Genomic DNA, 13,298 nt, shown 5'->3' on the forward strand with positions numbered 1-13,298 from the left:
GAATTGACTCATGAATGAAAGGCATTTCAATTATTTGTTTAGAAATTTCTATCCTTCCCCAGACTGGCTACCACATAAAGGCCAATGAATATATGTTGAATAAATGAATAATTTATATAGAGACCCATTACCCTTCCTGCATCATACCCTCCTCAGCGCCAAAATAACCTGTCCTTGGTTGCCTATGGGTCTACTTTAGAAGATGCCCCATCTGATTAGATGAGACTGGGTTATCACCACAGTATGATTATTTCCGAGATCACTAGTAACAACGCCCATAGTCAGGTGTGGTTGTCCCTCCTGAGATAGTCCTCTAGTGAATTTGACATCTATCTCAACTCATCACTTCCTAATTCTATCACCTTGAGTTAAGTTTTTTAGCTTCTCCAATCCTCAATTTCTCCATCTATAAAGATGGAGAAAACCACACTTACCACATAGGGTTTTATGAGGATTCAAATGAGAGGACAGTTGTGTCCATACACTTCGTGTGCCTGCCAGGAATTTGAAGCAGAACTCATTACAGTACCCACTCCATCTCTATCTTATTCCTACAGATGATTAGCCAAGAAGGCATGGGCCAGAACTGACTTTCCCACATTAACTAGGGAAAGGTTATATGACTTGCCCAATGGCCTGTTAATTGTGGAGACAACCTGAGGCTCCTGATATCCTAACATTATCACCAGCTATACTATCTCTGTTGTACTGTCTATTGCTCATAACAAATTACAAAAAAAGTTAACTACTTAAAAAAGATACATTCATTATGTGGGTCTTCTGTGGGTAAGGAATGCAGGCATGGCTTGGCTGGGTGCCCCTGGCTTGAAGGGTCTCATGATTGTAGTCAGGATGTCAGTCAGAAATATGGTGTCATCTGATGGCTTCATTGGGGGTGGATCCATTTCCGAGCTTACTCATTTGAGCTGTTGGCAGGATTCAATTCCTCGAGGGCTATTGGACTGAGGGCCTCAGTTCCTCAGTGGCTTTGGACCAGAGCTTTCCCCAGTTCCTTGCCATGTGGGTCTCTCCATAGGGCAATTTACAACCTGGCAACTGGCTCCCTTCAATGCAAGTAAACAAGAAGACACCAAGACCAAAGCCACAGTCTTTTTGTAATCTAATCTCAAAAGTGACATCCCATTACCTCTGCCACATTTTATTTACTAGGAAGAAATTACTAAATCCAGCCCAAAGCCAAGGGGAAGAGATTACACAGGGCATAGATACCAGGAGGCAGGGGTCATTGGGGGCCATCTCAGAGACTGCCCATCATATTGGCAGTAGCAGAATGTTGCTGCTTGCTTTTCAGACCCCAGAGACAGACAGACACATGGGCACACAGGGGTACATGTACACGCGCAGGCATACGCACCCCCCGCCACACACACACCTCCACAGGGTCAAATACACCAGGATTCATAAGAAGAAAGCCCCAGGTGATTTGACTCCTTGGGCTAAAGCAGATCCCTCCAGTGCTGGGTTGGCTTCTAAGAGCCCAGGAGGGGGACCACTAAGGGCACATTGGAGCCACCCCAGCTGATCTCTGACATCCATTTACTGCTTTCACAGGCCTCCCTGCCCCCACTCCTGGAGGCAGAGATTTAGGACGTCTGGGGCCTGGACACCGTACCCACTGAAGGGAAATTTACTGCCTCCAGAGAACCAGGGCCTGACTTGGGGTCTTGAATGCATCTTTTTCCCCTTTGCCTCTGCTTTATTAGGTTAATCATTGCTTGAATCGGTTGCCATGGTTTGGGCAAACCCATGGCGACTCTATAATGAAGCCTGAAAGACTCGGACCCCATTTATCATCCCCAGTGTTTGGGAGGCCCAAAGCCTCATTTGCCTCCCCCGGGGTCTGGGCACCACCCTTTGCCTGGGGCCTCCAGGCCCCTTTTGAATGAGGAATGAACAGGTGGTGACTTGGAAGAGAAGACCCACATAGGTGGAGTGAACGGTGCACTGCACACCGCCCTCCCCAACACACACACATATTTTTCCACTCCTGGAGTCCAGACACAGACCAAACACACAGGCATCTCTGCCAGACTTTTTCTTTCTGGAGAGTGGGAGGCAAAAAATGATCTTCAGTTAGAAGGGGTCCATGGCTGTCCTTAGAAAGAGAATTTGTGTCTTGACAGACCCAGGTGTTACTACACTTCCTATCTCCTGGGTATAGATTGAGCAGCATTGCAACCCTGCAGTGAGTTGGAAACAGACAGGGCAAAGCCCAGGGGGGAAACTGAGGCTTACAGAAGTTCAGAAACATGTTCAAGTTCACCCAGTGATGGTACAGCCAGGGTAGAACCCGGAGCTAGTAAAATTAACCATAGAAAATTTCAAAAATAGAAAGAAGAGTATAAGGAAATCTCATGTTATCTACCACCCATATTCAACAATTACCAACTCAGAGCCAAGTATATTTTGCCCACATACTTACCCACTTCCCCCGCACTACCTGTGTAGATTACATTGAAGCAAATTTTAAACATCATACAATTTTAACCCTCAATCCTTCCCCAGTGTCCTTTCTTTGCTCAGCATAAATTGCATAATAGAGTATAGCAGCAGAGGGAATTGACTCTGAAGACAAAAAGTCTGGGTTCAGGTCCAAGCTCTGTCCCTTCCCAGCTGCGTGACCTTCAGCCAGTGACCAAATATTTCTGAGCCTCAGTTTCCTCAACTACAAAATGATGCACTTACCTTTCTCATAGGATAATGGTCAGGATTAAATGAAAGAAGGCAAAATAAGTGCTCAGCACCTGTGTCAGATGCAGGGTCAGTGTTTCCATTCTTGCTACCACCACATCATCAGCAGTGGCTGTCATGTAGCAGAAGGTTGGCTCTTGGCTTCCAAAATCCAGGTCTCTTAGTGAAATCTCTTGGCATGCAGGCAAGTACCTTGTTATCACTCTCTGCCTGGCTCAGGACTCTGAGAACACAGATCTCAACAGTGAGCCTGGCTCCAGGTGATGACGGGCCCCAAGCTCTGCTGCTCACAGAGCTGCTCTGAGCTCTCCACCATGACCCCCCCCCCCAACCAGCAAGACCAGGTTCTCCCTTCTCCTCTTCTTGTATCTTTAGACCTTCTGACCTCTTTGCTGCTGGTCCCATTTGTGAGCAGGTGCTAATATACCTGCCTGAAGTTTATGTGTGTGTGCACGTGTGTCTGAGTGTGTGTGCCGTCCCCACGTGGGAACTAGCATATTCTCACGCTTCCCAGGGCTCAGCCTGTGAGGGACCCCCCAGGAGGAGACTTAGACCTGCCCTCTTGCAGTTCATGGTTGACTGACAAGAGACCAGAGGAAAAGTTGTCAAACAAAGACATGAAGACGCAAGCTTAGCCACTAAGACCTGGAGGAGGTGGGGAGAAAACTAATCTCTGCCGAACATATTAGGTTGAAAACAAGAAAGGGGCAGGCAGGGGGCTGCATGGAAGCCAAGGGCATGGGAAAGGAGGCAGCCCATCTGGGTTCATTGTTTAGGTACGGCCTAGCCCCAATAGTGGACCTCTCCAGGGAAGGTTTATTCCAGGGAATCACCCACACCCCCAGAGAATCAAAGCTCTGAAGAGTCCTCCTGGCTGAAAGAGCATGTCTTCCCCAAAAGCTCCCTATCTTAATGGCAGCTAATTTCAATTGAGTGTTTACAAAGTGTAATCATAGCCCTAGCAGTTTCTGTTAATTAGTCTATGAGAGCAGACTTATTCCCATTTTACAGATGATAAAATTGAGGCCGAGAGCAATTCAATGACACGTTACATGTTACCTGGTAAGAAGTACAGTTGGATTGAACCCCCGCTCTCCTTATCCAGAGCTGGAAGTCTTGAACACTGCTACATTGCATAACTGATGTGCTCTCCATTTTGATTTTACATATTTTCAAGAATGCATAAAGTGGAGAGAGAGAAAATGCATGCACTGTAAGTCAGCTTCTGTAACCACCAATTCACAGCCAATCTTGTTTCTTCTATTTTCCCCAATCCTATCAACCCCAATCCTGCAAACACATTGTTTTAAGATTTTATTTGTTTATTTGTCAGAGAGAGAGAGCAAGAGCACAAGCAGGGGGAGTGGCAGGCAGAAGGAGAAGCAGGCTCCCCACCGAGCAAGGAGCCCAAAGTGGGACTCGATCCCACGACCCTGAGATCATGATCTGAGATGAAGGCAGATGCTTAACTGACTGAGCCACCCAGGTGTCCCTGCAAACACATTTTTTTAAAGATTTATTTATTTATTTATTTGAGAGAGGGAGAGAGTACAGAGGAGGGGGGAGGAAGAGGGAGAGGGACAGAGAGAATGTCAAGCAGACTCCCCACTGAGCACAGAGCCCAATGTGGGGCTTAGTCTCACGACCCTGAGATCATGACCTGAGCTGAAAGCAAGAGTCAGACGCTCAACCAACTGAGCTACCCAGGCATCCCCTGGGTGTGTGTGGAATTTTTAATTTTTATTTTTCCTTTGTGTGTGGAATATTTTTAAATATATCCCAGGTAGCTATCAACCCACTTGTAAATACATTTCTAAATGATAGGACTTTTCTTTAAAAAAGACTTTATTTATTTATTTGACAGAGACACAGTGAGAGAGGGAACACAAGCAGGGGGAGTGGGAGAGGGAGAAGCAGGCTTCCCACGGAGCAGGGAGCCCGATGCGGGGCTCGATCCCAGGACCCTGGGATCATGACCTGAGCCAAAGGCAGACACTTAACCAACTGAGTCACCCAGGCGCCCCAGTGATAGGACATTTTTAAAAAACAGAACCACTGAGCCATTTTTATACCCAATGAAATTAACAATTCTGTAATATGATCTAATATCCAGTCATATTCAAATGCTTCTAATCGTCTCTTTCACAAATGTACAAACAAAGAAATGAACAAAGAACCTCCCATTTTGGAATCTCCTCTCTCCCAGCTTGAGCAGGTAAGCCAGGCAGCCCACTGGAGGCCAGGACCAAGGCCAAGACCAAGACCAGGCCAGCCCTGACTCCATGGCTTGGAAGGACTGGCTCTGCGCAAGTCAATTCCCCCCCCCCCCCCCCCCCACCCACCCCCCCCCTAAGGTTTGGTGACAGCCATCCTGGTTAGGCCAGGACTTTCCCAGTTTGGACACTGCAAGTCCCTGGCAAACCCAGATGGTTGGTCACCCTGTAAGGAGCTGGAAGCCTGGTGCCCACCCCAGCCCTCCCTCCCTCCCACTCCTAGCTCCAGTGTGGTGTTACCTACCCAGAGCAGGGGGAGCCTGCCACTGAGTTTCAAGGGCCCTCAAAATAACAAATAATTTACTGAAACCTTTGAGGAGAGGGCCCCAAGCCCCCTGTCGCCAGCAGAGAATCAGGATCTTTTCACACCCAGGGGGCCAAATTCAGCAGTCTCCTCCCTTCGTCTTTTTCCCCTCTCCAGATCTAATGACAATCCAAAGAGTTCCTGATAGGGTTTTAAAAGATGCTCTTCATTCACCGTCCACCAAGCATGAAAATCCAGCTCGTTTGTCTCCATTCTTTGCCCTAAAGGCCCAGCCAGCCTCAAGCCTGCAGCCTCAAACTTGTCACTCACTTTCCACATCCTTTTGTGAGTTTGCCTTTATTTCGTTCCCCCATCTCCTCCTACACCCTCCTCTCCCCTGCTCCCCCCACCCCGGTCCTTCCCCTCCGCCCTCCCCCAGCAGTCCCCAGTTCCTCTGTCCACACAAAAAATGCAACAGACAAGTCTGGGAATTTCTTTACAGTCCTTGTGCCCCTGCCCCCACCCAGGCCCCTTCTCACTCACTGCTTTTAAAAAAGTGGGAGCAAAAAGCCAGCAGCAGCTCAAATGGCTCAGGATCCAGGAACAAAATTGCCTCGTGCCCTGGCTGGAAATGGCCTCAAGGCCCCCTAAGTGCTGATCTTCGGCCTCACAGCTGTGGAAACTGAAGCTCAGAGAGGGGAATAGACCAGCCCAAGGTCACATTCAGAGTTAACTGCAAAGCAGCACCCAGAGCCAAACGTCCCAGCTTCTCAGCCTGGATTCCCCCATGCAGAATTGATGGCTCCTCCTCTGTCCCCACGGCACTGAATTGATTCCCCTTTTAGGACTCTCAGCTGCCTGGGGTCATAGCTGGAAAGCCTTGGCCACATCCAGTGCTTTGCTGTGCCCCTTGAATGCTTAGCATGTGGTAGGCGTTTGATGGTGGCAGTGGTGTTTCTAAGGAAATTGAACTGAAGGAATGTGAGTGCCAGGCTGCCCCCAACTCTTTGGATCTCTTATCAGCCACCTTCTGGGCTGTGGCTTTGTTGCCAGGCTCAGGGTGTCCCCCTGGGCCCAGGGGAGAAGGGAGGGCGAGAAAAGTTCAGAAGAGGCTATGTGTTTAGCAGTCAGACCCCTTACCAGCCATTGCACCTCCTAAGAACAACCCACACTGGGCGGAAGGGGGAGGGCTGTTCCCGCCCTTCTCAGGGGCAGGGCAAAAAGAGCTGGAGTCCTTAAGAGAGCAGGAGGTGGGATGGGCATCTCATCTGGAACCATATGAAGCAGAAAGGAGCGGGAGAGAAGCAGGACAGAGTAAGAAAGGCAGAAGGGGTTATGAGGGGGTCTGGCTCTGCCTGTGTCCGTGAGTGTCATCATTGTGCCAGGCCCTCTGAGTGATAAGGAAAGAGGCAGCTGCTGGTTGTGGGGCCACATGGGCCTCGGAAGGAGGGGAAGGTCAGGCTCAAAAGCACATCCCCAGTGGGGCATGGCCTCTCCCTTGGCCCCATTATCATTTGTGAAATAGGGATAATTATAGTACCTCTCTCCTAGATGGTTATAAAGATTAAATATAGGATCTACAATACAATAAGTATACACTGTCTACAATATAATACTATATAAAAGAAAGGGACTGTGTGACAGCTTCAGTGAATGTCAGCTGGTGCTACTATCATGATTATTGCCCCTCCGTACTTAAAAACATTTTTATTATGTCCGTATATGACTACAATTATTTAAAAACTGACCCATCCTTTCTTTTTGGCAGTATTATCAAATGCCCTAAAATAGTCAAATTCTTGGGAAGGGATAATTGGGTGATGGGTATTAAGGAGGACACTTGATATAATGAGCTCTGGGTGTTACAAGCAACTGATGAATCATTAAATTCTACCCCTGAAATAATAGTACAGTGTATGTTAACTAAATTGAATTGAAAATAAAGAATTAAAAAAAATGGTCAAATTCTTGGTCCAGAAATTCTTCCTAGAGAAATCATCAGAAATTACATAAAATGTATCCACAAAGGTATTCGTAATACCATCTTTTATAATGGTAAAAATTAGATATAAAAGAAATGTCCAACCATAGAAGACAGATTGGATTATTATATTTTAGATATATTGATTATATATCATAGGTTAATATTAGATTATTAGATTATTATATATATATAAAATTACATGTTTTAGATACACTACATATATTACATATATATCTCTCTCAAAAATTAGATACAAAAGAAATGTCCAACCATAGAGGGCAGATTAGAATATTTTATATATATATATATATATATAGTGTAATATATATATATATATATAGGGTTGAAAAAATAATACTTGTTAACATGAGGAAATGTTCACAATATATTGCCAAGTGGAAAAAACACACCTGATTTTAAGCAAGATGGCAAGAAAGGCAACTTGCAAACTACTCCACTACAAAATATCTAGAAACTCTGGGTAAAATCTAACAAACATTATTTTAGAGGTATAGTATGAAGCTATTTGCACACAAGATACATGCATGTTTATGCTTAGGAAAGAATCTGAAAACACATCAACCGATCTATTGACTAGACAACGAGACTGCAGGACTTTCTTTCATTTCTAAAAGTTTTTTTTTTGGGGCGCCTGGGTGGCTCAGTCGTTAAGCGTCTGCCTTCGGCTCAGGTCATGATCCCAGGGTCCTGGGTTCGAGTCCCGCATCGGGCTCCCTGCTCAGCGGGAAGCCTGCTTCTCCCTCTCCCACTCCCCCTGCTGTGTTCCCTCTCTCACCGTGTCTCTCTCTGTCAAACAAATAAATAAAATCTTTAAAAAAATTAAAATTAAAATTAAAAAATAAAAGTTGTTTGTTTTTTGCCCTGAGCTTGTATTATTTTTTAATTAGTGGGAAGTGTTATCATTTAAAAGTTTTAATGAGGGGCGCCTGGGTGGCTCGGTCGGTTAAGCATCTTCCTTTGTCTCAGGTCATGGTCCCAGCGTCCTGGGATCGAGCCCCACATCTCCCTCTCACCCTTCCCCTGAGTTCTCTCTCTTTCTCTCTTTCAAATAAATAAATAAAATCTTAAAAATAAATAAATAAAAGCATTAAAGAATGAATGCAATCGTACTTTGATTTTTAAAAATATCTTTGGTGGGATGGCTTCCCAGACAGGGACCTTTGCAGTGAATTGGCCAGGCAAGCAGAGATCAGGAGCCTTGGTATAGGCACTCAGGGGCTAAGACGTCAGTGAGTGAGGAGCAAGGGGGGGGCTGGAATTCCTGCCTCTCAACTCAAAAACTAGTGACCCTTCTTCCTCCCTTTCCAGTTTCCCACTGTACCACACGGGGTTTGAGAAAGGGATGGAAGGGAAACTGAATGCATGCATTGGTTCAGGATTGGTCAGGTGCCCCCCATGTGCCCTGCACTGTGCCAGGCACTCTGGAAATTCAGGGTAGATCCGGAGCTCCAGCACCTGCTCAGGAAATGAGCTTTCTGTATAAAAACATTTACCAGAAACTGGTTGGTTTGGTTAAACATTAAAGAAGGACTTTTAAAAAATTTGTAACCATCTGAGATTAAGAATCTCTCTGTGGTGGGGTGAATAGTGCCCCCCACTTCCCATCTCAGAAGATATGTCTACTAGGAATCCATAAATGTGACCTTATTTGGAAGAAGGGTCTTTGTAGGTGTAATTAAGTTGTGTGTCTGAAGATGAGCTCATCCTGGATTAGGTGGGCTTTAAATCCAGTGACAAGGCCCTAGAAGAGAGGAGAGAAGAAACAGATCCTGAGACCCAGGGAGGAAGGCCACATGAAGGCAGGGGCAGAGGTTGGGTTTAGGGAACCCAAGCGGAGGAGTGCCAGGAGCCACCAGAACCTGGAAGAGGCAAGGAGGGCGTCTTCTCTGGAGGCTTTGGAGGGAGCAGGGTCCTGCCGACAACCTGATTTCAGACTTCCGGCCTCCAGAATTGTGGGAGAATAAATTTCTGTTGTTTTATGTGACCATGTGGTATGGTGGCCCCGGGGAACTAACAGACTTTTCAAAAAATACTGCATCTTTCTTACCTCTTTACAGAGCACACACCGCATGCCAAGTGTGTGGCCAACAGTAAAAGCTCAGCAGGGGTTGGCTTCCACACTCACCTGTCGTGGTGGTTAGGCAAACTTCGCAAGTGTCAGCCGTGGTCCAGCTCTGGGCACTCCCGGAGCTCCCGAAGTGTGCCCCCCTCTCTGACAACGGCCCCAGACTGCTGTGAGGATGGAGCTCTTCTCTCTGTTATCCTGGCCTCGGCTATTTTAAGTGGCCTGGCTCTGGAGGCTGGCCACCTTCTTTCTAGTGTGCTGCCCCCCATCACCTATGGCCTGGGGAGCCAGTGTTCCAAGCTCAGTGGGATTGCGTAAAAGAAGAACTAACGGAATCTAAGTGAGGAGCCGTGGGCCTTTCCCTTGAATGTATGAGCTTTGGGTTTTGGACTTGATGTCATCAGGATGATGCCAGAAGATGGGAAGAAGGGAGGCCTCATCTAGTGGGGTGGAGGCAAAGCCCCGGGGTACCAGCTGGGGGCTCTCAGGAATGTGGATGATCAGGACAAATGCAGACTTGCTATGGAGGGCACAGTGCTGGCCTAAGAGCTTGTCAGAGGACAGGGTTTCTAGAATGACTGAGATGGCCCACACCGGATTTGGGGAGGAGACCCAGAAGGCCACCTAGAGGAAGTAGGAACTTGAAGGAAGAAAGGGCCTCAGGACAAAGAGACAATGACAGACAGTGAAGTGAGTATGGGATTTGAGTCTAAAGCCCTGGTTGGAATCCCAGCCCACTCACTGTTAGCAGTGGGCAGATATCCTTTCAGACTTTTACATAGACATGAAGAAAACCTTATACTCTACTGTTTTATACTCTCCTATTTCACTTAATATGTTATGAACATCTTTCCTTCTTAGTGAAATATAGATCTACCTTGTCATTTGAATTGCTACGTTAATTGCTTCCATTTTCTCATCTATAAAATGGTTGTTATCTGACCTGCTATGTTCTTGGGCTTAGGGGAGGCTTAAATGAGAAAACTTATGGTACCACAGATCTGCGTTGGAAGAGGGGTCTGTGTGTGGCTCATGGACCTTTATTAGCCACCCTGCTCCGAGGAACTGCCTGGACCAGGGAAGGTGGGGGGACAGAGCAGCCTTCCTACAGCTCATCCATCAGCAATGACAAACCTGGCCTCAGCTGCTGAGCAACGGCAGGTTTGGAGCAGGAGCCCCTCCCTGGGCCCTTGGCACCCTCCTCTTAGGTCAACACACAGAGTGGGCTCCGTCGGCCAGGTGAGGACAGGGAAGATTAATGGAGCAGGTGTGGGCTTGGTGGGGGGGGGCGGGCAATCACCTGGCCAGACAAGGTCCCCCCTGGAGACTGAGTGCCCAACACAGGCCAAGAACCAAAGCGGATGTCATTCAGCCTGGCTCGGGCTTGCCTGGAGGGGGGCTGGAGCCAGCTCTGCTGCCCATCCCGTCCCTGGCCTCACCTGGCCTCATTCGGTCTCCAACGTGGGGGCCCACAGGGAGGCCCCCAGAGCCCAACCTGTGGCACTCAGCTTTAAAATAAATGTTTTTTTGTTTCTTTAACTTCCCAAGTAACTCACTGCAGAGAAGTGTAGATTAGCAAAATACTATAAATCACCCATTAATCTCACCACCATTGTCAACATTGTTAACATTTATGATATTATACCTCTGTCTACACACACCAACACAAACACACACATACATATATATGAAGAGAAGAGACACAAAGAATTCACTCTATAGTTTTTGTCCTATAATCTTCTTTTTACACTTACATATTATGAACAGCCAAAGAATTATACATCTACTTCATTGTTTTAATTGCTACATATATTCTGACTGTTCAGGTACAGTATCATCGTATATGTAATAAAAAAATCCCCTTTTGGATATTTAGGTCATGTCCAACTTTTGCCCTTTGTAGATAACACTGAGATGAACATTTTTATTATTTCTTTAGGGAAATGTCCTAGAAGTGAGACTGTTATGCCAGACGGTATGTGCTTTTTAAGGCTTTTGGTGCATACCGCTAAAGGTTTACCACTGTGTTCATTGGAGCTTGTGGATGGTCCCTCCTGCATTGGGGTGAGGGGGAGAGGCAGGAGCAAGGCAGCCTGTGGGCAAGAGGTTGGAAATGAGGCCAATCTAGCATGGATCCCACTGTCCAGGGGTTTGTCATCCAGCCTTCCCCTGACCCCCATCCCCAGGGAGAGAAGTCATTGAACGAGCAGGCAAGAAACCTCAAGGCTTGGGGGCCGGTACCTGGGAGCGGCACAGAAGTCAGATTGGAGGAGGAGAAAATCTCCAGGGGACATGAAGTCAGAGAAGACTTCCCAGAGTGGGTGAAATTTCCAACAGGTGAAGAAACGGAGGCTCAGAGTATCCAGTAATTTACTTGGTGGACACAGCTGGTGGGCAGCCAGGACTCAACCCCAGGTCTGTCTGGCCCTATAGCTCGTGAGCCTTCCCTGGGCCAGGTTGCCACCAGAGCTGAGATTACTTCTCAGCATCACTCGGGATAGAAGTCCTTGGGAGTACAGCTGGGGTCCCCAGAGCTGGGGAGTGTGGGGTCTGAGGCTGTGGAGATGGAAGGCAGGGCCTCTTACAGGCCCCCCCACCACCACTACCACCACTGTCCTTCTCGGCATGGGGCAGCCAGCTGGCGACCCGACCTTGTGCCTCTGACAATGATTTAACCACATTAGTGGAGGTTTGGGGGAGATTTGTAAAGCTGTCAACAGGGGAGGGACTTTAACTCCAGCCTTTTGGCTCAGCCACTAGTTGGGGGTGGGGAGGAACAGGACCCAGGGGACCTTCTGGTTCTGCTTGCATTTCCAGCATTGGAGTCCACCATGGGACACGAGGGACGCACTAAGCCCATGCAGTTCTGTGTCTCTTTCCCCACCCTAAATCCAGCTTCCCTTAGGGTAACCCCAGGCAGCTCCGAAATATTGTCACTCCTCTCCCCTGGCCCATGTAGGGAGAGCCCAATCGGCCACAGAAAATGGCAGAAATCACAGTGGTGAGGGAATCCAGAGACATGGGTTCATATCACAGCCGCCCTACTGTCGGTACTGAGGCCCTAGAGCGAGTGCTATGGGGGCCAGAAGACAACACACATGAATGGTGGTGGCCAAGTGGAGACTATGGTCACCTGGAGAGGCCACATTCCCCTAAGGGGGCCAGCTGGGACTTAAGTCCATCTTCTCACTTGTAGGCATCAGTGAAGACTTAGAATTTCTTGAGAGAGCTGGACATTCGGATTTATATGTGAAATCTTCCCAATGTTACCAACTAACTAGAAAAAAAATTCAAACACAGTGTAGGACAAACAAACAAACAAAAAATTCTGAATGTAGCCTTAGGCTATAGTCTCTGGCCTAGACACAGAAATAATAAAGGCCAGAGGAGCCACTATTAAGTATTGTCTAGCATAACCCTTTTGTTTTCGATGGAGAAACTGAGGGGGGCCTGGGTGGCTCAGTCGGTTAAGCATCTGCCTTCGGCTCAGGTCATGATCCTAGGGTCCTGGGATCGAGTCCCACATCAGGCTTCTTGCTCAGCGGGGAGTCTGCTTCTCCCTCTCCCTCTACCTGCTACTCCACCTGCTTGTGCTCTCTCTCTTTCTGTCAAATAAATAAAAATTCTTTAAAAAAAAATAGATGGAGAGGGGCGCCTGGGTGGCTCAGTTGGTTAAGCGACTGCCTTCGGCTCAGGTCGTGATCCTGGGGTCCCAGGATCGAGTCCCATATTGGGCTCCCTGCTCAGCAGGGAGCTGACCCTCCCCCCTCTAATGCTCTCTCTCTCTCTCATTCTCTCTCTCTCACACATAAATAAATAAAGTCTTTTAAAAAAAAATAGATGGAGAAACTGAAGCCAGATTGGCCAAGAGAGGCATAACTTGATTAAAGTCACATAGTGAGTTAGTGGTCTGGCTGGGCAAGGAATCCAGGCCTTCTGCCCCCAGCCTGTGACTTTGTCAGAACTTGCTTGGCTGAGGGGGGCTCCTGGGGAGACAGT

The sequence above is a fragment of the Callorhinus ursinus genome, unplaced genomic scaffold (genome assembly GCF_003265705.2).
Source record: "Callorhinus ursinus isolate GAN/ISIS: 27379988/994484 unplaced genomic scaffold, GSC_fseal_2.0 scaffold31, whole genome shotgun sequence".
Taxonomy (NCBI): Eukaryota; Metazoa; Chordata; class Mammalia; order Carnivora; family Otariidae; genus Callorhinus; species Callorhinus ursinus.